At 51.2% G+C, this 20,907-nt stretch overlaps 1 long non-coding RNA gene across 1 annotated transcript; it reads left to right on the top strand.

Moving 5' to 3' along the window:
- The first annotated feature begins 6,465 nt into the window (after positions 1-6,465).
- On the top strand, positions 6,466-12,798 carry LOC125619330. Its single transcript, XR_007350813.1, has 2 exons — positions 6,466-8,555; positions 12,187-12,798. It is a non-coding gene; the product is annotated as an uncharacterized LOC125619330 (long non-coding RNA).
- Positions 12,799-20,907: the final 8,109 nt, after the last annotated feature.

Below are 20,907 nucleotides of genomic sequence, written 5' to 3'. Positions count from 1 at the left end.
GATGGAATGGAATGAAGGAGGATGGATGGAGGAGAGAGCTGGGGGGGGGGGAGGAGCAGTGGGGGCTGAACTTCTGTGTGTACAAACTTGAATATGCCACAGTGAATCTCCACGTTAAGTGTATCCACAAGACACTGATTTAAAAAGTCTATAAACGTATTGCAGAAAGATCAGTGGAGTGGAGGGAGGAAACGGGAAAGAGGAAGGTGCTGGGGACTGAATTCCATGCTTTTGTGATTATGTCAAAATGTCTCCTAATATATAACTAAAAAGACTCAACAAAAAAGAAAAAACACATTTAATAGGCCCAAATATATGTTATCGTATGGTTTAAGAAGCCAGGTGTGCTTGGAACTTCAGGTTACCATGACAACCAAGTGATCAGACAAAGCCAGTTAACATTCCACGCCATTTTCTGATGAAGAAAAGCATCCTAAGCAATGGACGCTATACCAGGGTATACACCAACATATACACCAGTGCTTCCTGATTGGCCGACCTCCTAAAGTGTGCATTAGTAATTTCAAAACATCTTTACTTTTTCTTTTTGTTAAATATTTATTTAAGTCACATGAACTAAAAGGCACTTGGATCCATTTCTTTTCTATCTGTGAGCACTCATTTATCTATAAGCCAATTTTGGTACCAGGCAAATGTTCAGAGACACAAGCGTCTACACAGACACAAACCTCAGCATGAAGGTGTGCATCAATGTAGTGAGAACAGACAGGGAATATTACACAGAGTGTCGGATTTTACTCTGTAGAAAGTAAAACAGAGCCTGGCACAGATGTCCGTTGTATTTGAGAGTTAATTGGTCTCCGAATAAAGACAGCAGGAAACAAAACAAAAAACCCAAACAGAGAGGACCCAAAACTCCAGTTAGAGAAACAAAGCAAATCAGAACGGAAAGAACAGGACCAAGGTAAATTCACAGAACAACCATGCGCTCCAAAGACAAGTTTTTCTTTTTAAATCTGCAGCCGTAATCACTGAGTTGAGGAGCGTGTGGGACACCTACAGCACAACAGGGTGAGCTCTGGATCAGACTAAAGTCAGTCAGATTCTTAGAGAATGTGGGAGCCCACGAAGTCCCCAGGAAGGGTTTTTAAGAAGGAAAACTTGTGCATATGGGGTCTTTTGATTTTTCTTCCCTGTGCTCATCTAGACAGAAAAGAAGACCCACAGGATTCAGGGCACCTGTGGACAGGCCTGTTGTGTCAGCTTCCTGAAGCGGAGTCCCTGTAACGTGGGACAATGCCTGTATGCTGTCCTCCGAGCACACCGTGCCTCTGCAGCATCGTCCAGGGTCGGGTGCAGCCTGGAGCAGGGGCCTTTCCAGATTTCCTCCCTCTGTGTCTCCTGCTTTTTCCAGCATTTAGGAGGGAATTTACCGAAAGCAGAATCTCAGTGCACAAGAAAGAAGAGTCTTCTATGTGCCACAGAAGCTTGGATTTGAAAGGGACGTTTTCTCTTTTCTTCCTTTGGGCCACTTGCTCATGCAGCTTCGATTCCAGATGGACAAAAATCACAGGGGGTTAATGTTCGGTACCCTGGGGGAATGTCAGGGCCAGACTTGGACATGAGACCTTCAAGCAGCCTGGGGAGTGGCCCAGGATTAGCCTTTGACTGGTCTCAAACCTTCCTCTGTCCCCTTCCTCTGTCCCCCTGCACCAGTCTTATCCCACAAAAATGAGACCGAGACCACGTTCGTCAGGACCAGTGTTCCCAGGGCCTAGGTCAGGAGGGTTGGTCCTGTCTGCCCAGAAAGCCTGTCATGCGACTCCTGTAGGTGGGCCGTTGTGCCATTAGCTCTGGTTTTTGTTTCAGGAAGAGAGAGAGAGTCAGTGGTCAGCTTCAGTCACCCTCTGCAGATCCCAGATGAGTCCCCAAAATATGTCACCTGGAGCATGGAGTCAGGTGGGTTCTTGGTCTTGTGAACTGAGAAGGTGGTCTTCCCGGATGGTGACAAACGGAAGCAAAGTGGAAGAATTCACCAAAGCAAAGCTCCTGCATCTTGGAGGGGCCCAGAGAGCCTTGCCGTGGTGGCTGTGTCCAGGGCTTCGGGTGGATCCACGGTCTGTGGGTTTAAAGCAGTCAGAATATTGATCAGGCGTTCTCCTTCTGTGGAGAGGCCATGGCTCCACGTGTCCTGTTTTAAATGACCTTTTCTGCAAGTTTCCCACTGAAGGCTACAGCTGCAATCTGTGCTCTGCCGTCCAGGAAGTTGCCAGGGTCCATTTCCCTGGGTCTGGCCTTACCTCTTCCTCATGACCTCACACTGACCTTTCTCGTAACTTCATCAGTATTTCTGACGCCTGTGGTCAGCAGGAAGCCCGTCTGCATCCGCTTTTCCCTAAGTGTTGCCTGGACAGTGAGTCAGTGGGCACTGGGATTCTGGGGCTGCTGTGACCAGTGTCACACGGGTGTCCTAAGAGTGGAAATGAGCTATCAAGCAGTCCTGGGGCTGCCCGGGCCCCAGACTCCCTGGGCTCTGGAGGAGCCAGCACCCCTGTCCCTCCTGGCCTCGGAGGTTCCAGCGATCCTCGGGTCCCTGCTGGCAGATGGGTCATTCCCATTTCTTCTGCCTCCATCACGGCGCGGTGTCGTCCCTGTGTGTCCCTGTGTCCAACTGTCTCCCTCTCCTACGGACACTGATGGTTGGATGAGGCCTCTGTCATCCAGGGTGACCTCATCTTAACTTGATCACACCTGCAGCAAGAACCCTGCTTCCAAATGAAGTCACGTCCTGGGCACTGGGTGGGCTGGACGTGGGCTCACCTTCTGAGAGACGGGGGGCCCTCGTCTGCCAGTGCATCTTCTCTCTGGCTTTGGAAACCAGAAACTCCTTTTGAAGGTGCACCACATTTGCTTGTCAGCTTTACCCATCAGGGTACGATCTGCCAGTCACCAAGGTCGCTGCATGCTCGGACAAGCCACCCTCCAGAGGGTAGGACACGGGTCAGCAGAGAAGGCAAGGCCACGTGGAATTAGATTTAAAAGCATCCGTTAATATAACTGATAACTCAATAACTGACATCAAGACCCCAGAAAGTCCAATGACATGGACCCAGAGCTCACACACTGAGTTATTGAAGAGGTGTTTGTCTCAGACATCTGTCCTGTGTATCTCAAGCTTTGGGGAGAAGATGTGCTTCTTCCTGGTCACCACTGTTTTTGTTCTGGTTCTCTTTCATTCTCACCTTTGAGCACAGGCTCTTGATGAAATGGGTGTTGTTTCTCCTACCCACCAAGCCGTACTCTGAGATGGCTTCTTGTGGGACTGTGACCGTCCTGATTCCCGAGGGTCTCTTTGGCAGCACAAATCGGCAGGAAGAGGTGTCCCTGGGGAAGGTGTTCTTTCATTGGCATGGATCCACCCTGGACTCCGGGAGGAGAGTGCGCAGCAGTGTTCTAGTGAAAACAGACTGGGGTGAAGGGAGGGGGCGCAGCTGCAGCTCTGGGGAGGCCCCCGCAGGCGTGTCTCCCACCAGGGCTCCACGGGCAGTCAGAGCTGCAGACCCACCGACCTCCCAGCAGAGAGCGCTCTTCTGGCCTGTGCGAGGCAGGTCCCCTGCTTCACTGTGGGCTCTTTTTAAGATGTCCATTGCCCGAACCCTGTCGTGCTTGTCCAGGGGGACTCCCTGAGGCTCCCGCTCAGTGCATAGGATGTACTCTCTGCTTTGAAATCGACAGTGATAAAGAATTAAAAAGTAGCATTAGTTTGGGTTGAGATCCTATATTTGAAAAATTTAACATGTGTGATTGATATTCTTGGTGAATATTTTAAATAAGTCTCTAAAACCAGTTTTGTCCCTTTGGGAGCTTCTTAGGAGCATAATTTATTCACTCATTGCTAGTTAATTTGAGGTCTTTGAGTAAGAAACAGGTATCTAGGGAAGGAGGAAATCACATTAAAAATTTCCGATTGAAATATTGTGGAATGACATGGACACCACTACCCTAGGTACTTGTATACTTGCACACGTGGTGCGACGCTACGTGGTGCACAACCAGAGAAATGAAAAGTTGTGCTGCAATTGTGTACAGTGAATCAAAATGCATTCTGCTGTCATATATACCTAACTGAAATAAATAAATAAACAAACAAACAAACAAATAAATAAATAAATTTAAAACCATTTCCAATTGCTAATTTGGAATTCTGCAAACAAGATTTTACTTCCCTGGGGCCAACAAGCATCGGGGAGGTGCTGTCTAAATGTTTTCTGCTACTCTGTATCACAGTTTTATAAGATGAATTTGGGGGCTCAATTTCCAGGGGATGCTTATATGCAGAGAGGTTAGATGACCCACCTGAACTTCTCCAGCTGGTGTAAGGGACCAGGATTTAAATTGCCCTGTGCAGGGCAGTGTGCCTGGGAGGGCGGGGCCTGAGTCTTCTCCTCAGGTGTGAAAGAGCTGGAAGAAATTGAGTAGTGAAAGCACCCTATTCCTTCCTTCAAGCATAATATTTAGACTTTCTCTTTCAGTGCTTTTCCTAAAAGAAAAACTTTAGACAAATTAAATTTAGTGAATGTTATCTATGCAAAGAAGGATTTCTGAATTGGGCGGTACCCTGAACCAGGAAGGTCTGACTGTTATCAGCTGGTAAATCACAGAAGGCTTCTCCTACCTGGGAAGAATAGATTTTGCAGAATGATTTCAATCTGAATAATATTGAGTCGTGTCAGAGTTTGTAAGAGCAGAAAACACCTGAAGTTCCATTGTTGGAGACACAGACCTTCCCTTCCCACTTTATGAGGCCCAGTCTGTGTCTTCCAGAGGGAGGGGTCTGATGGCTGTGGGCTGCGCGACCTCCATCCCATCCCAGGTGATCCCACAGATTCAGTGCCCTCTGCCTCCTGCCCACCCTCTGCAGTGCCTTCCTAGAACAAGGACCTCCGGCTGAGATTTCCCCGGGCATGCCTGTAAGGGAAACACACTCCCTGATCACCGTTTACTGGCTGCGGTGGTCCAAGTCTTCCTGCAGGAGAGAGGGCATATAACCTAGCAAACACACATTCCTGGAAGTCGACGAGACCCATCTGTAGGGGTTCCAGTGGTCCAGCCGCTGTGGACACGGATCACCAGAGGGTGCATCACTTCCCCAGAGTGACGGGCTGGACAAACCCCTCGTTGTCATAAACCATGTTAGCAATTTCACAACGTCACCTCACGATACTGTTCCTGGTTTGTGTAGCTGCTGCTCTGTGATAAGCCGTAGAGTGGAGATCTGCCTGTGACAGAGGCCTGAAGGATGTGGGAGCCCGGCAACCCTGCTCCACTCTCCCTGAGTCCACAACTAATGTCGGATTTACCTAAATATAGCTCTCGATTCAGGTGCATGGTGCTGTTCACAAGAGGTCATTGTAGGCAGTTTGACTTGGGTCAGTCTATGGAGTCCAGCTACATTGAATTTCTTCACGAATTCAGTACTGGCTGATTGAGCATGAAAATCTGCCATAGCCTGTCATTCACGTAATTCTTGATCTGCTTGACGTGGGGCTGATGACTTTGGGAATGAATCAGCTTCTTCACACTGTCAGAACCTGGACTTGTCAGAATTCTTCCCATGAATCTCCTGAAGGTGAAACGGCACAAGTTTATAGCTGCTGGCAATGTTATGCAGAAAAGCACCGAGTCAAGGAGCTCACTCTTTGCAGATAAGGAAAGCTGCAGCAGGCCTGGCTGAAGACCCGGCGAGGGTCCCTCCCAGCAGTGCTGCAGCTGGCAGGTGACACTGAGGATGACAGCTGGGACTGTGGCTGGCAGTGCAGTAATAGGGCCGCTAGATTTCTGTGAGTTTCACACATTTCCTTCTTTTCCTTTTTTTAATACCAAGTATTGAACCCAGGGGCACTTAACCACTGAGCCACTCCCCAGCCGTCTTTTATATTTTATTTAGAGACTGGGTCTCACCGAGTTGTTGAGGGCCTGGCTAAGCTGGTGAGGCTGGCTTTGAACTCACTGTCCTCCTGAGCTGCTGGGATCACAGGAGTGCACCACCGCACCCAGTCACACAATTTCTGAAATATACTAGTAACACATCTACACAAATAGAACTCAGAGAAGGCTTGCTTATTGACAATGTTTTCCATATAATTTAATCTGTCACCTGAGCCCAATTAGTTTAATATCTCTTTTTATAAGAAGAGATACCATTTGGGACCCATCTGGAAAATTCCAAAATTAATCCATGGTCAAGAAGAAGGCTTAATTTAGAATTTAAGTTTGTGAAAAAAAATCAAGCACTTAAAACTCCATCAAAATAGAATTACAAGTAACAATTTAAAGACTTCAAGGGAAAATACTGATAATTACATAGTTGTAAAAAAAATCTTAGTCTTAAATTTTTTTCCCCTTAGTACCAGGGATTGAACCCAGGGGTGCTCTACAACTGAGCTACGTCCTCAGGGCTTTTTACTTTTGGAGACAGGGTCTCACAAGTTGTTTAAGCTGGACTTGAACTTGGGAACCTCCTGTCTTGTCTCCCGAGTTGCTGGGATGACAGGCATGTGTTGCCACAGCTGGCAAAATCTTAGCTCTTCTAAAGGAAAGGATTGAGTTTTCGAATTAAGCAAAAACTGACAAAGAACACATTAAGCACAGGAAATTATCTTGGTAAAACACAGAACCTTTGCTTTCTAGGCCAATTACTTAAAAGGTAGAAAAAAACCTTTCAGAGTTCAATTAAGAGCAGAGCCACACTGGAAGAAACCCTTTCTTAACCAAGGGGACCAGAGAAGAGCCTTGCGTCATGGTACCTCTGACATTTCTGCTCAGGATCCTGGCCAGCTGGGCCCCACAGGACATTCATGAGACTCGTCGTCCTTCACCATGTCCATGCCTGCTGTCCACCCAGCGCCCTGGACTTTCCTATCTCTTATCTTAAAATAAGAAGTCATTCTACCTTAGGACAAAAATTAAGCTCTTTTTTCTCTTAACAAAACAGAATAAAGGGGCTTCTTATAGCTACTTTTTGCTTTTACCCACAGCACATCCTAGCCATCCTGTGCGCTCGTGCAGGGAGTCTTTCCAACTGCATGCTCTGGAGTGCTTTGTTTTCCCTGTGGAACTGGATGGACCTGGGACGTTGTGGAGCTAGGCGAACACTCTCCCACTGAGCTGTGTCCTCAGCTCTTGTTAATTAAAATTCTTAAACCTTAGTGACCTTGATTTCCAGTGACACTAGGAAACCAAATGCTGAAAGAAATTATCACCAGAAGATTTTGCTGCTGGCAAGATTACTTGCTGCTAAAAGCAACTGCTTAACAGTGTGACTGGACCCATCAGCTGGAGCTTGCTTCTCCAACTTCATATGCAGATAAGTGCTATGGGAATCTTGGAAGCACTCGGAGTAATTGGGTACATCTGGGGCTGTGGAGGAGGAAGACTGCACGGCCTAACAAGCTCCTGCAGTGCTCCGGCTGCCGCCAGCCTGCACTGCGCAGCCAGGGCCCAGCATGTTGTCCTCGCCACAGCTGGGCACTGGGATCACGGGGAGAGCTTTATCGTTGCAGGTGCTTGATGCCACCCTGGGTACTTTGATTTACTTGGTCTGAGAGTGGCCCATCACCAAAGTCTTAAGGGTCAATAGTGGCTCTTTCCTACCAGGGACACAAGTGGGCCAGCCCCCACTGTCATTCATAATTAAAGGCACTTTAGAAGTGGTATTGCAAGTGGAGATCTCACTCCGCAGCACTAACTCTACTCAGCGACTCTGCAGAGCACACTGCCTCTCTACTGGACGGCTGGAAAATGCTCCAGGGTGGGCACTGCCACCTCCCTGCACATGGAGATGGACATCAGACGGGCCTGACGCCCCACAGCCATCACAGCCATGGCAGGGAGGCCCCAGCAGGGAGCAGAAGGAGGGGGCGTGGCCTGAGAGGAGGGGGCGTTGAGCAGTGAGGACCCGGGAGGGACCTGGGCATCGAGACTGACAGGGTCCAGTCACCCACTGCTGTCTCCAGCTGAACAGAGAAGCAGATGTTGGTGCTGATACCTTCTGCCGAGTGGGAGAACGCGGGTGAGACTGGGCCTTGAGTTCCCCTGGGGCCTTCCTGAGGTCCACACGCGTGTGCTGCCGCCTGGGAGTGGAGATGAGCAGGGCGAGTGCAGCACCCAGGGCTGCAGGCCAGGTTTGGGAGGTGCGGGCAGCAGTGTTGTGGGGAGGGGGTCGCTCAGGAAACACACCGAGGCCCAGTTTTGTCTTTATTTAGCTGGTTGGTCAGAGGCTGCTCCCCAGGGGACCCATAACTGTCTCTGCAAGGAACAGCCCCGAGCCTGAGCACTTTAGGATATTCAAAGGCAAAAACTGCAAGAACCACATCCACGCTGACGTAGCTGCAAGGAAGCAGGTTCAGAGCTGGACTGGGCAGTCAGCGAGACAGCGCAATGGGTGCCGGTATCTCCCCCGGGACTTTCCAGGTTGGCAGAGCAGCAAGCCAGCAAGAGGGAAGAGGGCCTGAAGAGAACGCTAGGAACCAGAGGAAGAACGGCAGACGGAGACAGGCAGAGACACACGAGGGTCTACCTGTCAGAGCTGACAGGTAAAGGCACGTCTCCGTGGGAGAGAGGCAGCACAGGCTAGGGTTCTGGGATTTTTATAGCTCAGGCTGAGGACTCAGAGCGGTGGGTCCTACGGGAGTTAAGGGTGGGGTTGGTAGGCGGGAGTGCTGGGCCTTTCTCAGAAAGGACCTTGGGCAGGAAGGCGAAAATTTTTCCTTAAAATGGCGGCTGTCTCTTGAGATGGCTGTCCAGATGCCAAGCAAGGACCTTATAGGGTCAAAATGGCCCTAGTTCAGTACACATTAGAGAACGGTTACCAACGTCTACACAATCAATCTCTGTCAAGGTACATTGCCCAAGAGAAATGGAAACCAAAGCGACCAGTTTCACACTGTATAAGAATTGCCATTTGGGTTGCCAGGTGTGCTGGGCTAGGTGACTATTAATGGGCCCCGGCGGGGCTTCCCTGGGAGCAGCACTTCTTACATGATATGGAGTCTCGGGGTAAAAGGGAGTCTGCTGCTCATTGCCCGGGTAGCCTGGCCCACAACAGTAGCGGGTAGAGACCTCCAGTGTCTCACCTGCAATCCCACATCTCAGAAGCTCTGAAAGCCAAGTGCTTTTGTTTTTAAGTTTCATGAAAAGGCAGCGAGGCAAAGCCTGCCAAGAGCGGATCTAAGCTGTTTTCCATCCTGGCTTATCCGAAGGCGCGGTCACTTACACGTTTTGCCTGCCCGCTCAGCTGCTGCCCGTCCTCCTGTGAGTGCTGTGTCTGTCCATCCTCCTGTGAGTGCTGTGTTACGCAGTGAAGGTGGCGCTCTACGTCCACATTCCAAAGAGAGCGCGAGTCTACCCTCTGTCCTCCAAGGTTGGGGAACCTATGAGGTCCTGGGAGTGGGCAGGGGCCTGGGCGAGAGGGCGTGGTGTGGAGTGCGGGGCCACCTCCAGCTCCACCTGGTGTCAGTCAGCTTTCTTCTCCTCTGAGGCCAAAAGACCCAAGAACGATTTGAGGAGGAAAAGTTTATTTTGTCTCATGACTTCAGAGGTCTCAGTCCACGGCTCTGGGCCCAAGGTGAGGTAGAATATCACGGCAGAAGAACACGGCCGAGGGGGAGGCTCAGGACATGGCCACGAGGAAGCAGAGCAAGCTCCAGAGAGCTCTACTCTCCAGGGACAAAATGTGGACCCCAGAGGCCAAGTCCCCAGAGGCCCATCTCCTCCAGCCACACCCCCTGCCCACAGCAACGCGCAGTTAACCCCTCTCACAACCCAATCGTTTCCCCGCTGACAATCATTGCCCTCTGGTCCATGAGCGTCGGGGACACTGCCCGTCTCAGCACAGCAGTCCTGCTTTCTGACTTTCCTTGGAAGCTGCGGTGTGGGATGTGAGTCCCAAGGCAGATGCATTTCTGAGATTTGGAAGGCAGGACAGAAGTGGGGCTGCTCCTGCGCTGCTGCGGAGGGCCGTGCCAGAGCAGGTGGGCAGTGAGGCGGAGTGCAGGGCCCAGGAGGAGCCCTTGCCCACCAGGGCGCTCTCCAGGAGGGTCTGCCGAGCTGTGAGTCGCGGCTGCCTCCTGGGGAACAAGGCCAGGTGGGTCCTCACAGCCTTTACTGTGTGCAACACAAACTGTTTAGGAAAGCGAGTGTTCCGAAGCCGTGTGCCTCAGGACGGACGCCTATGCTGGGCTGCCCGCCGCAGCCTGGGCAGTGCTCCCGTCTGGGGCGATGCTGTGTGAACAGACCCCTCTGCTGCCACTGCAGGAAACTGTCGCCCTGACAATCATGTGCAGAGACAGTGCTGGACAGTGGTGGCTGGCCGTCCCCAGCTCTGGGTCCAGCAGGCTTCTCCGGGTGTTTGAGTCTGCTCCTCTGTGGACAGGGCTTCTGGGGATCGGCGTGCGGGCACCACCAGCAGCCTCCCACCTCTCCTGCTGCATCCCGAGGCCCCGCCCAGTGGCTGCCTAGTCAGAGACTAAGTGCACCCTGGTGCTGGCACAGTGACAGAGCCACCAGAGGTGTGTCCCAGAGCAGACCCCGCCGCGGGGATGCACAGCTGCTCCCTCCCTGTCTCCTGGCCTCTTTCCCTCCCCCACCTCATGCGTGGTGTGATGGTGACAGCCACATCTGTAATGCTATCCCCAGGTACGGGAGGTCAAGGCACCACTGTGGCTGAAATAGAACTGCCACCAGGCCGGACACCACCAGGTGACCGGCACGCTCTGTCCTTCCGCTTGGAGCACGAACATGCTTCCAGGTGTCCGAGGCATGGTGCCATCGTGGTAGGGGCAGCGATGGCGTCGCTTGTGTTTGAGTGTGGGTGGGAGGACTGGTGCTGAGGGCCAGAGTGGTGCCCACGCAGCTCAGCCTAACGCGTGGACACAGCTTAGTGTCTACTGATGGGATGCTTTTGGTCTCTGTGCTGAGCAACATCTGGGACAGACCCTTCCCACAGGACAGCTTCCAGCCTGCGCCACCCTCACCGTCAGCCTCCCGAGGGGGCCAAGGAGCTCTGGTTCCCAATTTCACAGGTGGCTTTCTGACTGGGAGGGACAGTGTCTCTTTCTGTATCTTTGAAGACCTTCCTGAAAGCTCAACCTTGAGTTTGTTTCTTTTGCAGCAAATCCCTGAGTACTGTGATTCCATCCCTGAAGGCACCCCTTCCTGCCTTGGCCAGCTAGAGGACAGGCTGTGTTCTCCAGGGCCAGCGAAGAGGAGTCCGGCCTCAGGCACGCCCTCAGGACACCCCAGGAAGCCAAGAGCCCAGATGGAAGGCAGGGGGCACAGTGACAGGAAGGAGGAGGGGGAGGAGGGGCAGGAAGAGGGGGAGGGGGAATAGAGGGAGGGGAAGGAGGAGGAGAGAGGAGGAGAGGGAGGAGGGGGAGGGGGGAAGAGCAGGGGGAATAGAGGGAGGAGGAGGAGGGGGAGGAGGGGGAGTAGAAGGTGGGAGGAGGAGTGGGGGAGGAGGAGGGGGAGGAGGAGGAGAGAGTGGAATGGAGGGAGAAGGAGGGAGGAAAGAAAGGGGAGAGGGGAGGAGGTGGAGGAGGACAGGGATTAGGAGAATGGAACCCAGTGGGGGGACAGTAGGGAGCAGCCTGTGAACAGGCCACGGTGGAAATGAAAGGAAAGCCCCCTCCCTGTTAGTGAAGGATGGGCCCAGGGCGTTAGGGTTTTCCCTGGTGTTCTGAGTGTCTCCAGGGATCACAGGACAAGACCAGAGGCCCCTGTGGACCTTCTGCTGGGGAAGGAACTGGGCGGAGAGATCCGGGGAAAAACAGAGGCGGGGGGCTCTGCAGCCTGTGGCTTTGGGGTGATGCTGCCTGCTGTCCTCATCCACAGAGAAACCTTGCCCAGATTTCTTTGGTTTTGGGCAAGAAGGAAAGCCGAAGATGTCCTGGCTCTCCTCACTCCATTCTGGATATAACCGAGACAGGCCCTGCGTGCCCCTCGCCCCCAGGGCTGGGGTCTGAGCGTCCTCCCTCCCTCCCTCCCTCCCTCTCGGCTCTCCCCCTCTGCTTTCCTTTCCTCTGGATGCCGTCACTCCACATGGAGCCTTCTGGAATACTGAAATAGATCTTAATTAAGTTTCATTTTTAAAAAATCCTAGACGTGCTCCCTTCCAATTTTCATGTGAATCTCCTAACGACTTCATTGACCTGCTGATTTCACACACAGAAATGGCCATGGTCTCCTCTGTGTCGTCCCCAGAGGATCACAGCAGCCGCAGCCGCAGCTTCTATGCTATCACGTCTGCGAGTGACCTGGATGTCACCATCTGCACCAGAGTGCCCTTGGCTGAGTGGAGGTCGCCAGACGGCCAGCCACTGTGGTGCGTGCAGGTGGTTGGGATGGCCTCTCCTACTGTCCAGAGCTCCTGATGTCTACCAGGAGGGTTCGGGTGACCCCTGGGGCGCAGGCCCTCCCCTCCCAGACTACCTGATGACTGCTTCTTAGTTGTTCATCTTCCCGGCTCTTACTCATCTCTGGCCTCCAGCTATCATGACTGTATCGTGCGTTTACTCCTCTGGACCATTTACATTGCTTGCTGGCAATGTCCCCAGCGAAGCTGAAGACTGCTGCATGGTACAACTGCAATCACAGAAGGACTCATCTGTTCTCCAACAAGGGCTCGTGATGAAGACGACCCAGCACTGATTTTCAAAACAGACCTTAATTAGGGAAAAATGAAATTTCTAAAGGTCTAAATGCATTTATAGTTTGGGTTTCACTTGTCCTCTCGTTTATTCTTCTAATTTCTGGGACATTAAAATGGACATCTTAAAGTAATTCCATTGTGGCTCCTTATTACATTAGAAAAATGAGGCTGAGGGAAGTCTCGGAGGCATGGCACTCCGGGGAGCAGCCGGGAGCAGGAGGATGGGCGCTAACACAGACCACGCCAATACTGTCGGTAATTCTTTAGAAAGAAAAAAGAATTCAAAATCATGCCATTGTGCACAGCTTGAGTAGAAAATAATCATTCAAAGACACAAAGTATAAAAAGAAAGATATTAAGCAAAAAAATCCAAAGGATAAAATGTAACCATTATGCCATTTTGAAATGATGTATGTTTTGCTGTCTGAGACTTCTACAAAAATAAGTGAGAGGATACGACACCCAGAACTCCCACCTCTCTTTCCAACCGTGCCCGTCCTGCACAGGGTCTCCAGCACAAGCTCACAGAAACAGAGAGGGGATAAGGGCTCTCGGCTCACAGGCACCTGCTACACTGCAGAGGGAGGAGTCAGGCTCATGGGGCAGTACCTACCATCCAAAAGGTAGGGGCTGCTTAAGGAGGCTTCCCGGAAAGGCTGAGGGGGAGGGCAACCGGCCCCTTCCCCGCTGGTTTCTTACCTGATGTTTTTGTGATTTCCCTCACAACCAGCTCTGGTTTTGCCATCACGGACACACACCACACACACCATCTCCACACACATGTTCAGCTGCCCTCAGCCTAAATCCGTCCCGTGGAGCCCACTGAACTTAATGCCAACCTTGTAACTGGGTCTTTTCTGTGTCTTCTTTCAGGAAATCAATGTGGTTGGTTTCTAGAGCTTTCCTTCTAATCCTCTCCACTGGTCTTGGAGTAGCCCGAGCTCAGGGCTTGAGAGCAGGCGTCTGCACGTGGGAGCTCTTCTGTTCTAAGGCACGCTCCCGCCCCCAGGAGCTCCCGTCCTGGAGCACAGGTCTGCCTGTGGACGTCCTAGGACTCCTGGGGAACGGCACCCTCCGGACCGGCTGCGTTTCCAGGTGGAGCTCGGGGTGTTGCTCTTCTTTGCAGCTGAGTGAGCTGGTCAGGCAGAGGGCACAGGGCACACTCTTCAGCTGCCCCTGGGGCCACTCTGGTGACTTGGTCACCTCAGTCTCCACCTGACAGCCTTATCCTCAAGAGGACTCCTACGTGAAAGTGTAGGTCCCCTCTGTCTGAGCCCTCTGGCCCGCGGGGCTCTCCGGCTCTCGCCTTGTACCCTGGGAACACAGGGCGAGAGGCAGGTCTCACTTTAAACCTAGAGAGACCCCAACCTTGAAGGTGTGTGTCCTGCAGGGGGTCACACAGTGGGCGAAGGGCTCAAAGTTGGACAGACTCCGGGCTGTCCCTCCCCCATGTCACGTGCCTCCCTCTTGTCCTCCAGGTCTGTTTTGCATGAAAATCCATCTCTTTAAGGGCAAGTTTACGGCATTATCATCATTATCCTAAGTAGAAAGCCAGTGCTGATTTTCAAATGGAAGGAAACAGGGCAGCCCTGGGGAAGTCCTGCCAGATGGGTCCTTCCCGGCCCACTGTGTCATCACAGTGGCACAGAACAGCTGTGCGTGTTACCCAGGGAGAGCAGTGGACCCAGACCTGAGGCTTTCGCCACGGGGGTATTAAGTGGATTGAAAAACAGCTGAGAACCGGAAGCCCGGGAATCCACGTCTCAGGGCCTGCTGTTCATGGCCCCAGTCATCTCATCCCCCCTCAAAGGCAGATGATGATCTCCAGCGATGCTTTGGGCAGCCGATGGTGCTACTTCTCACACAGAGTCTGTCCTGCAGATCTAAGTGACAGGTGTGGATCAAGCCGAGCCACACCGGGGACTCTCAACCCACCCTGCCCTGGTCCCTTGCTGCCCTGCCAGAGGCTTCTCCCACATGTCTATGCAAAGGCCCAACCTGTTCTGATGACAGAAATGTTCACACAACAGAGTCCAGAGAGGACGCAGGCGAGCGCTCTTCAGGGGCATTTCTAACTCTTCTGCGTGTTTTTTCACCGCTGGTGGCAACCAGGCAACACAGCCAGCAGCTCGGGCCGAACAGAACGTTCCTCTCATAGAACTGTTCCTCATGTTAAAAGCTTACTCTTTTAGAAAACAGATTATACAGCAATTACCAGACATCTTTTGTAAGGGAAAAATTAAGACTTTGAAATAAACCAGAGCGACTACTTAAATATCCTTTCAGAGGAAGGCCGGAGTCTCGGGCATCATTTGATTCTTCCCGGGGCTCCGCACCCCACTGCCTGAGCTGTTTTATGCCTGTGCGAGTTGTGGGTACCCGATAGCAGTGGGAATAATTCTCGTCTGTAGACACTGCAGCAGATTCTGTCTGGAAGGAAAAGAAAGCACACTGAGTCCGCTGGTACCTTCTCTCCAACTTCCCTTGTTTACATGAACAGAGGACTCTGATCTCTCCTTTGAAAAGGGGGCAAGATGGTCTACTTCCCTCAGGAATCAGCAAGTTAGACAAAATCTTTGCCACGTCTTCAGTTTATCTCTGAAAGCCATGATTTTATTGCTGTTTTAAAGTTTCTCTTTTAACTCTCTAGTGTAGAATTTTGAAATTGAAGTTTAATATTTTTAAAAAATTTACTGGTATGTGGTTTTTTCCATCTTAAGGTGCAATAATTTGTAAACACAATTACTAATATCTACTTAATATCAGTATAATTATTACTGTGGTTAAAAGCACACAAAATTTTAATTTGACTTGCTGAGAAACAAAGGACAAAAATGTTCCATAATTCTGATAATAGTTCATCTGATTGTATTGTTAGAGTCTGTAAACAAGTCAAGATGGTGCCTGACATTTTGCCAGAGAAATGTTAGAATCTGTAAACAAGTCTGGATGGTGCCTGGCAAAATTCCAGAGGGAGTGGTTTGTGAAGTGACGCCAGCGAGCCATTAAGTGTGGAGATTTCTTATTGGTTGACTGATGTATCTAGTTTATGCTAATTAGATAAGCTGTGTGGAATGTATAAATACTGCTCCTGTCCTGCAATAAACGGCTCCCACTCCTGCTGTATCAATCTACACAAGTTGTTCGTCACCCCCCGGTTATTTTGCTGCAGCCGGACTGCGGCATTGTATGACTTAGTGAATGAGGTGATTCCATATCATCAACTTTAGCTGTTGATATTTGTCTCTGTTTCTTTGTGGCTGTAACTGAATGCCACAAACTGGGTAACTTATGAAACACAGAGGTTTACTTAGCACACAGCTCTGGAGCTGGAAGTCCAGCTGTCAGGGACCTCAGAGGGCACCGTGTGGTGAGACGGAGCCAGCATGCTGGCTGGGGTCTCTTCCTCTTATACATCACTAGTGGCCCCACCCACACCACTCATCTACCCCAGTTACCTCCCCAGGCCCAGCCTGGGATGCCATGCCATGCAGGGTTGGGCATTAAGGGTTCAGCACGTGGACTTGGGGGGAACATCAGCAACCTGCCCGGAACACACCGGTGCAGAGATGTCCTAGGAGAAGACATTTAACAGTGAGCTGCCAGGCCCCTGGGAGGTGGGGACGGTGGCCTTCCACCCATATCGCCTCCGCACCATCCCCTGACCCCCCGGCTCCCGGCAGACCCCTCTCCTTCCTTCTTTTGAAGCTACTTTTCCCGGCCAGTATCTCTCTGCCCAGGAAATGTGGAAATCAGAGTTTGGGCTTTTAAGATGAGAGGATCTGGCTTGTTCCCTCCCTGGCGGGGTGGCCTGGAAGTCAATGCACATTCTGATTTCCACTTCCTGGCCCTCAAGAAGGTGATGAGGACCATGGGGACGGTGGCCTAGGGGCGTGCAGGAAGGGCACCTGCTGGACTCTGCTGCCTCTCCTCACCAGGGTGTCTGCAGGTGTGCCTGGGGCGGCACAGCCTAGGCCAGGGGCCGAGCTGTGTGCATGCACCCTGTTTGGAGAGCCCCCCGAACACCGAAGCTTGTGGACTTCTACCTTGTATCAGGAAGGGGAGAAGAGGGAGTCCCTCTGCAGGTCTGTGGTGTATGGAGTCACAGGAGCGGGAGGCACAGGTGGTGCTTTAGAGCCGCACAGTCAGGGCTGCCTGTCCTCACGGCCAGAGGCAGGGCCTGGACGTCCTCTCCGCTCCTCTAAGGTACCCAGGCTGGCACCCAGAAATGCACGTCTTTCCCTCCTCCCAGGAGGACATCCTGTGCGGAAGCCCGTGCAGGAGAGGAGAAGAACAAGCTGGGCTCCATCCAGCGTGTCCCAGCGTGTCCCTGCACGCCCAGCTCCTGCAGGCCTCTCTGAACACAGGAGAGGACGGGACTCCAGCACCCACACTGTCTGCCCATCCTGAGACAGCACCTGTGTTCTCCAAGTCCTTTGCTGGACACCCAGGGATTCTGACCTTTCCGACGCGGAGAAAACTGGACCACAGCATGTGGGAAGACTGACCCTCAGGGGGAGCAGGAGGCGGAGTCTGGAACAGACCTCTTGATTTGGGGATTGGTAAAGGGGCTCTTCCATGAGGGAGTTTTGGACAAGTGACAGCTTGGGGTGACTGCACTTTAGAGCTCCATCGGAGCTCTGAACGTTAAAAGGGAAGTCGTATAATTCACAGAATAAACATGAGTGAATTTCTTTCATTTCCTGGACCCAAGAAGTCTTTCTAAGTGGGATTCCACATTAGAATCCCTTAGCAGCGGTGGTTAGGAACGCATTAGGTAGCGGACGCCAGCCGGGCAGTGGAAGGGGACCGTGCACCAGGTTTTCTCCAACCTCATTCCCCAGTCCCAGAAGGTGATGAAATTAAGCCGTCAAGCCAAAGGGACTGAACAGACCTGAAGACTGACTTCCTTCAGATTGGACAGATCACAGTGGGCGGCGCCAGGACACTGCTGTAGCATCCTTGTTTCTCATGAGACAATCTGCCTGCCCCATAGTGGGCATGCTGGACCGGGCAGTGCTGCGTGTTAGGAGCGCTCGTTGCCAGGGAAACCGGTGGACTCCGACAAGCCATCCTATCCCTTCCTGCAACCAAGACCAAGGAGATCTCCCACTGGAGGAACTAAGTCCAGGTGGTCACAGAGGGGACCCAGAGCACTCAGCACCGTGCTCGCTAAAACCAACTGGGACCCTGAGGACCCCTGCCGTTGGGTGGAGCTGCAAAGAGACGCCGCTTGCTCATGAGGCGGAGAGTGTTGGACTGTCCTGAACCCTGGACCAAAGTTTCGCTGCCACCTCCTCCCCAGGTGGCAACCTTTACAGGGCTCAACAGTTTTACTCTATTTTCAAGTACCATATACTTTTTAAATTTAAATGTATTTTTTTTCCTGTTTTTGCAGTACTGGGGATTGAACACAGGGGCATTCTGTGACTGAGCTACACCCCAGCCCTTTTTGTATTTTATTTTGAGATAGGGTCTCACTAGATTGCTCAGGCTGGCCTCCAATTTGTGATCCTCCTGCCTCAGCCTCAGGAGTGGTTGGGATTGCAGGCCAGAGTCACTGTGCCTGGCTTCAAATACCATATTCTACCACATAATCATGGCCCTCACATAATTGTCATACCCTGTTAAAAACTGGTTTAAAACTCTCGCCATGCTCTCATCACGGTACAGTTCCATTAGCCAGACTGCGGGGGAAGCAGCAGCGGCCCTCCACCAGCTGCACCGTGATGCACACTGTCCCCCAGTGCCACTATCCACTCATCTCCAGAGCCGCCCTGCAGGTGGTCAGGTGCCCTGCAGGACACATCTCCATGAGCCACCCAAGGACTGCGAGGACTGCACAGCAGAGAGAACCCAGGACAGCACCAGAAACCTCCGACCCAGAGGTGAACTTTGTTGGGTCCAGACTTCGCAGCACCTCAGTAAATTCTCTTGAGTGTAGTATTTTCTTATTTTACTTATACTAATTTGTTTTATTGCACACATCAGCAACAACTAATGTCATGACTTTTTTCCAGACCAGAAAACTGTTTTCTAACCTGTCAAAAAGAAATGACGTGTGTGGATTGGGACAGCTCAATGTTAACATATGTCCCAGCTTGCACCAAAGACAGGTTTGTATTAAATGATTTTTAATTAACATGGGCTCATTTTTAGAAAAAATAAACTTTGTATAATAGTCACACACTTTTTTTGCAAAAACATTGCATAAAATATGTGACAATTTGGGATGAAATATGGTAAAATCCGGTCAAATCAGAAAGCCTTTTTGGGTCTCTCAGATACCCTCCAAGGCTAACAGAACATGGATTCTCTGAGGCACCTTAGAAAACATGGAAAATGTTTGAAAACTCTCTGGTTTGTATGTAGTCTTTATTCTTCTTAGGCTCATGAAATAAGTCAAAATAATCTTCTCAAATTAGAAAATTCTCAGTGTGTGCTCAGAATTAATTTCATGTGTAAAATATCCCAATAGCACTTGAGTATAGTAATGAGCCCAGCACACCTGGACCCCCTGCCTACAGCGGGAGGTTCCGGGGCAGACAGGAGGCTGGAAGACAGACCGCAGAGCAGAGTCAGGGCCTAATCCTCCCTTTCCCCGTCCAGGGGTCCTGGAGCAGCACCAGCCCAGGTGGTCCCAGAGCCAGGACAGCTGCCTGCTAGCTGGGTCCTTACGAATGGTCTCAGCTGGAGCTGAGAAGGGGGAGCAGGGAGCCATGGTTCCCGAGCTCCGGGTTGTCAGCGACAGGGTCGGGGTGAGGCCTGGGCACGGGGCCGGAAGAATGCTTACAAAGTCGCAAAGATTAAAAGTAGCACACCTGTGTGGAAGTAGGCCTTTATCATCAGGGGACTCACTGACACGTCTTCCCGGGCAGGCCTTTCTGTTTTAAAGGAGGCTGGTGTTTCTGGGGTGAGCGTGTGTGTGCTCACGGGAGCTCTCCAGGCACAATACCTGGCCATGCCCCTGTGGTCCAGACCCGACATCCCGAAACTGGAATCAGACTATATATATATGATTTTTTCTACATTCAATTTTTTGAGAGCTGGATTCGACTTTTTGAACCCCAAGCCATTCCAAGCCAGGCGTGTCGATGGGGCCATGCAGTGCGGGGCATCTGGCCTGGCTGGTCGCTGAGGGGCTGGTGAGGCTGCAGGTCCGGGCTGCTGGAACGACTTGTGTGTTCATCACACTTGAAGAATGACTAAATTTTGAGCTTAATTTAATTGGATTCTTAAATATTTATAAGGACAGTTTTAAGTTTGTTTTTAAGAGCTGAAACTTTACCCCAAAGCGTGCAGTTCAGGTAGAAGCTTCTCATCCTGTGCCCAGGTTACCAGAGCTGCCAGGCTTCTGGGTGAAGCAGGCTGATTTAGAAGAGTTTTAAAAGTGGCACACTAAAATCCAAACCAAAATATACTGCACACAGAGCTCTGAGAAAACAAATCTTTAAAAATCCCCAGTCAGCTTTGCACTTGTGAGTACACAGTCGATCGTAAACACGAATCTGACTGCAGAGTTAGAAATAAAGAAGCAGCATTGCACTCTGGAGAAGTTGGAGATGCACTTGGGTCTTTGAATTAGAGCCACCACCAGTCACCCACGTCCTCGTTTAACCTTAAATACAATGGCTTGTATTTGCTGAGCATTCTGTGGGCGTTGGGTTCCATACAGACGCTTTCTATGGGAGAATTCAGGGGCCCAGAGGCAGGTCCTGCCACAGCCTCAACTTGTGCTGGGCAAAGAGGTAGACGGAGACATGAAGCAACCCTCCCCCACTCTGGCCATAAACGACAGCCACAGGCCAACCCAGGGGCACCTTCAGGCCCCCAACGACTGTGCCCAGGAAGGTGGAGAATGCCTGGCTGCCTCCTGACATGGTCTCTGTGAGACAGGACCAGGAAGTCGAATGCACGCTCAAAAAACGCGCGAAAACCGCTCAAGGTGACAGATGTGCTGATTCCTGAGTGATCACCGCCCGATGTGTGCTTGCATTCAAACCTCACATTGCCTCTCACAAAAATATGCAAATACTATGTGCCAATCAAAAAAATGAATAACAGTGAAAGCAATCCAAACATTATGAAGTACTACACAAGGTCCTGTGTAGTACTTATACAGATATAGATAAGCAGATATAGAAAGTAGACATCAATAAGTGCTGAATCTAAAGGCAGCGTTTGATCCCTGTGCTCCAAAATATCTTTGGAGAATCAAGACACATTTTATAATTTAAACT

This window comes from Marmota marmota, unplaced genomic scaffold (genome assembly GCF_001458135.2).
Source record: "Marmota marmota marmota unplaced genomic scaffold, marMar, whole genome shotgun sequence".
Lineage (NCBI taxonomy): Eukaryota > Metazoa > Chordata > Mammalia > Rodentia > Sciuridae > Marmota > Marmota marmota.
The sequence above is the reverse complement of the archived record's forward strand: the minus strand, read 5'-3'. Positions and strand labels throughout refer to the sequence as shown.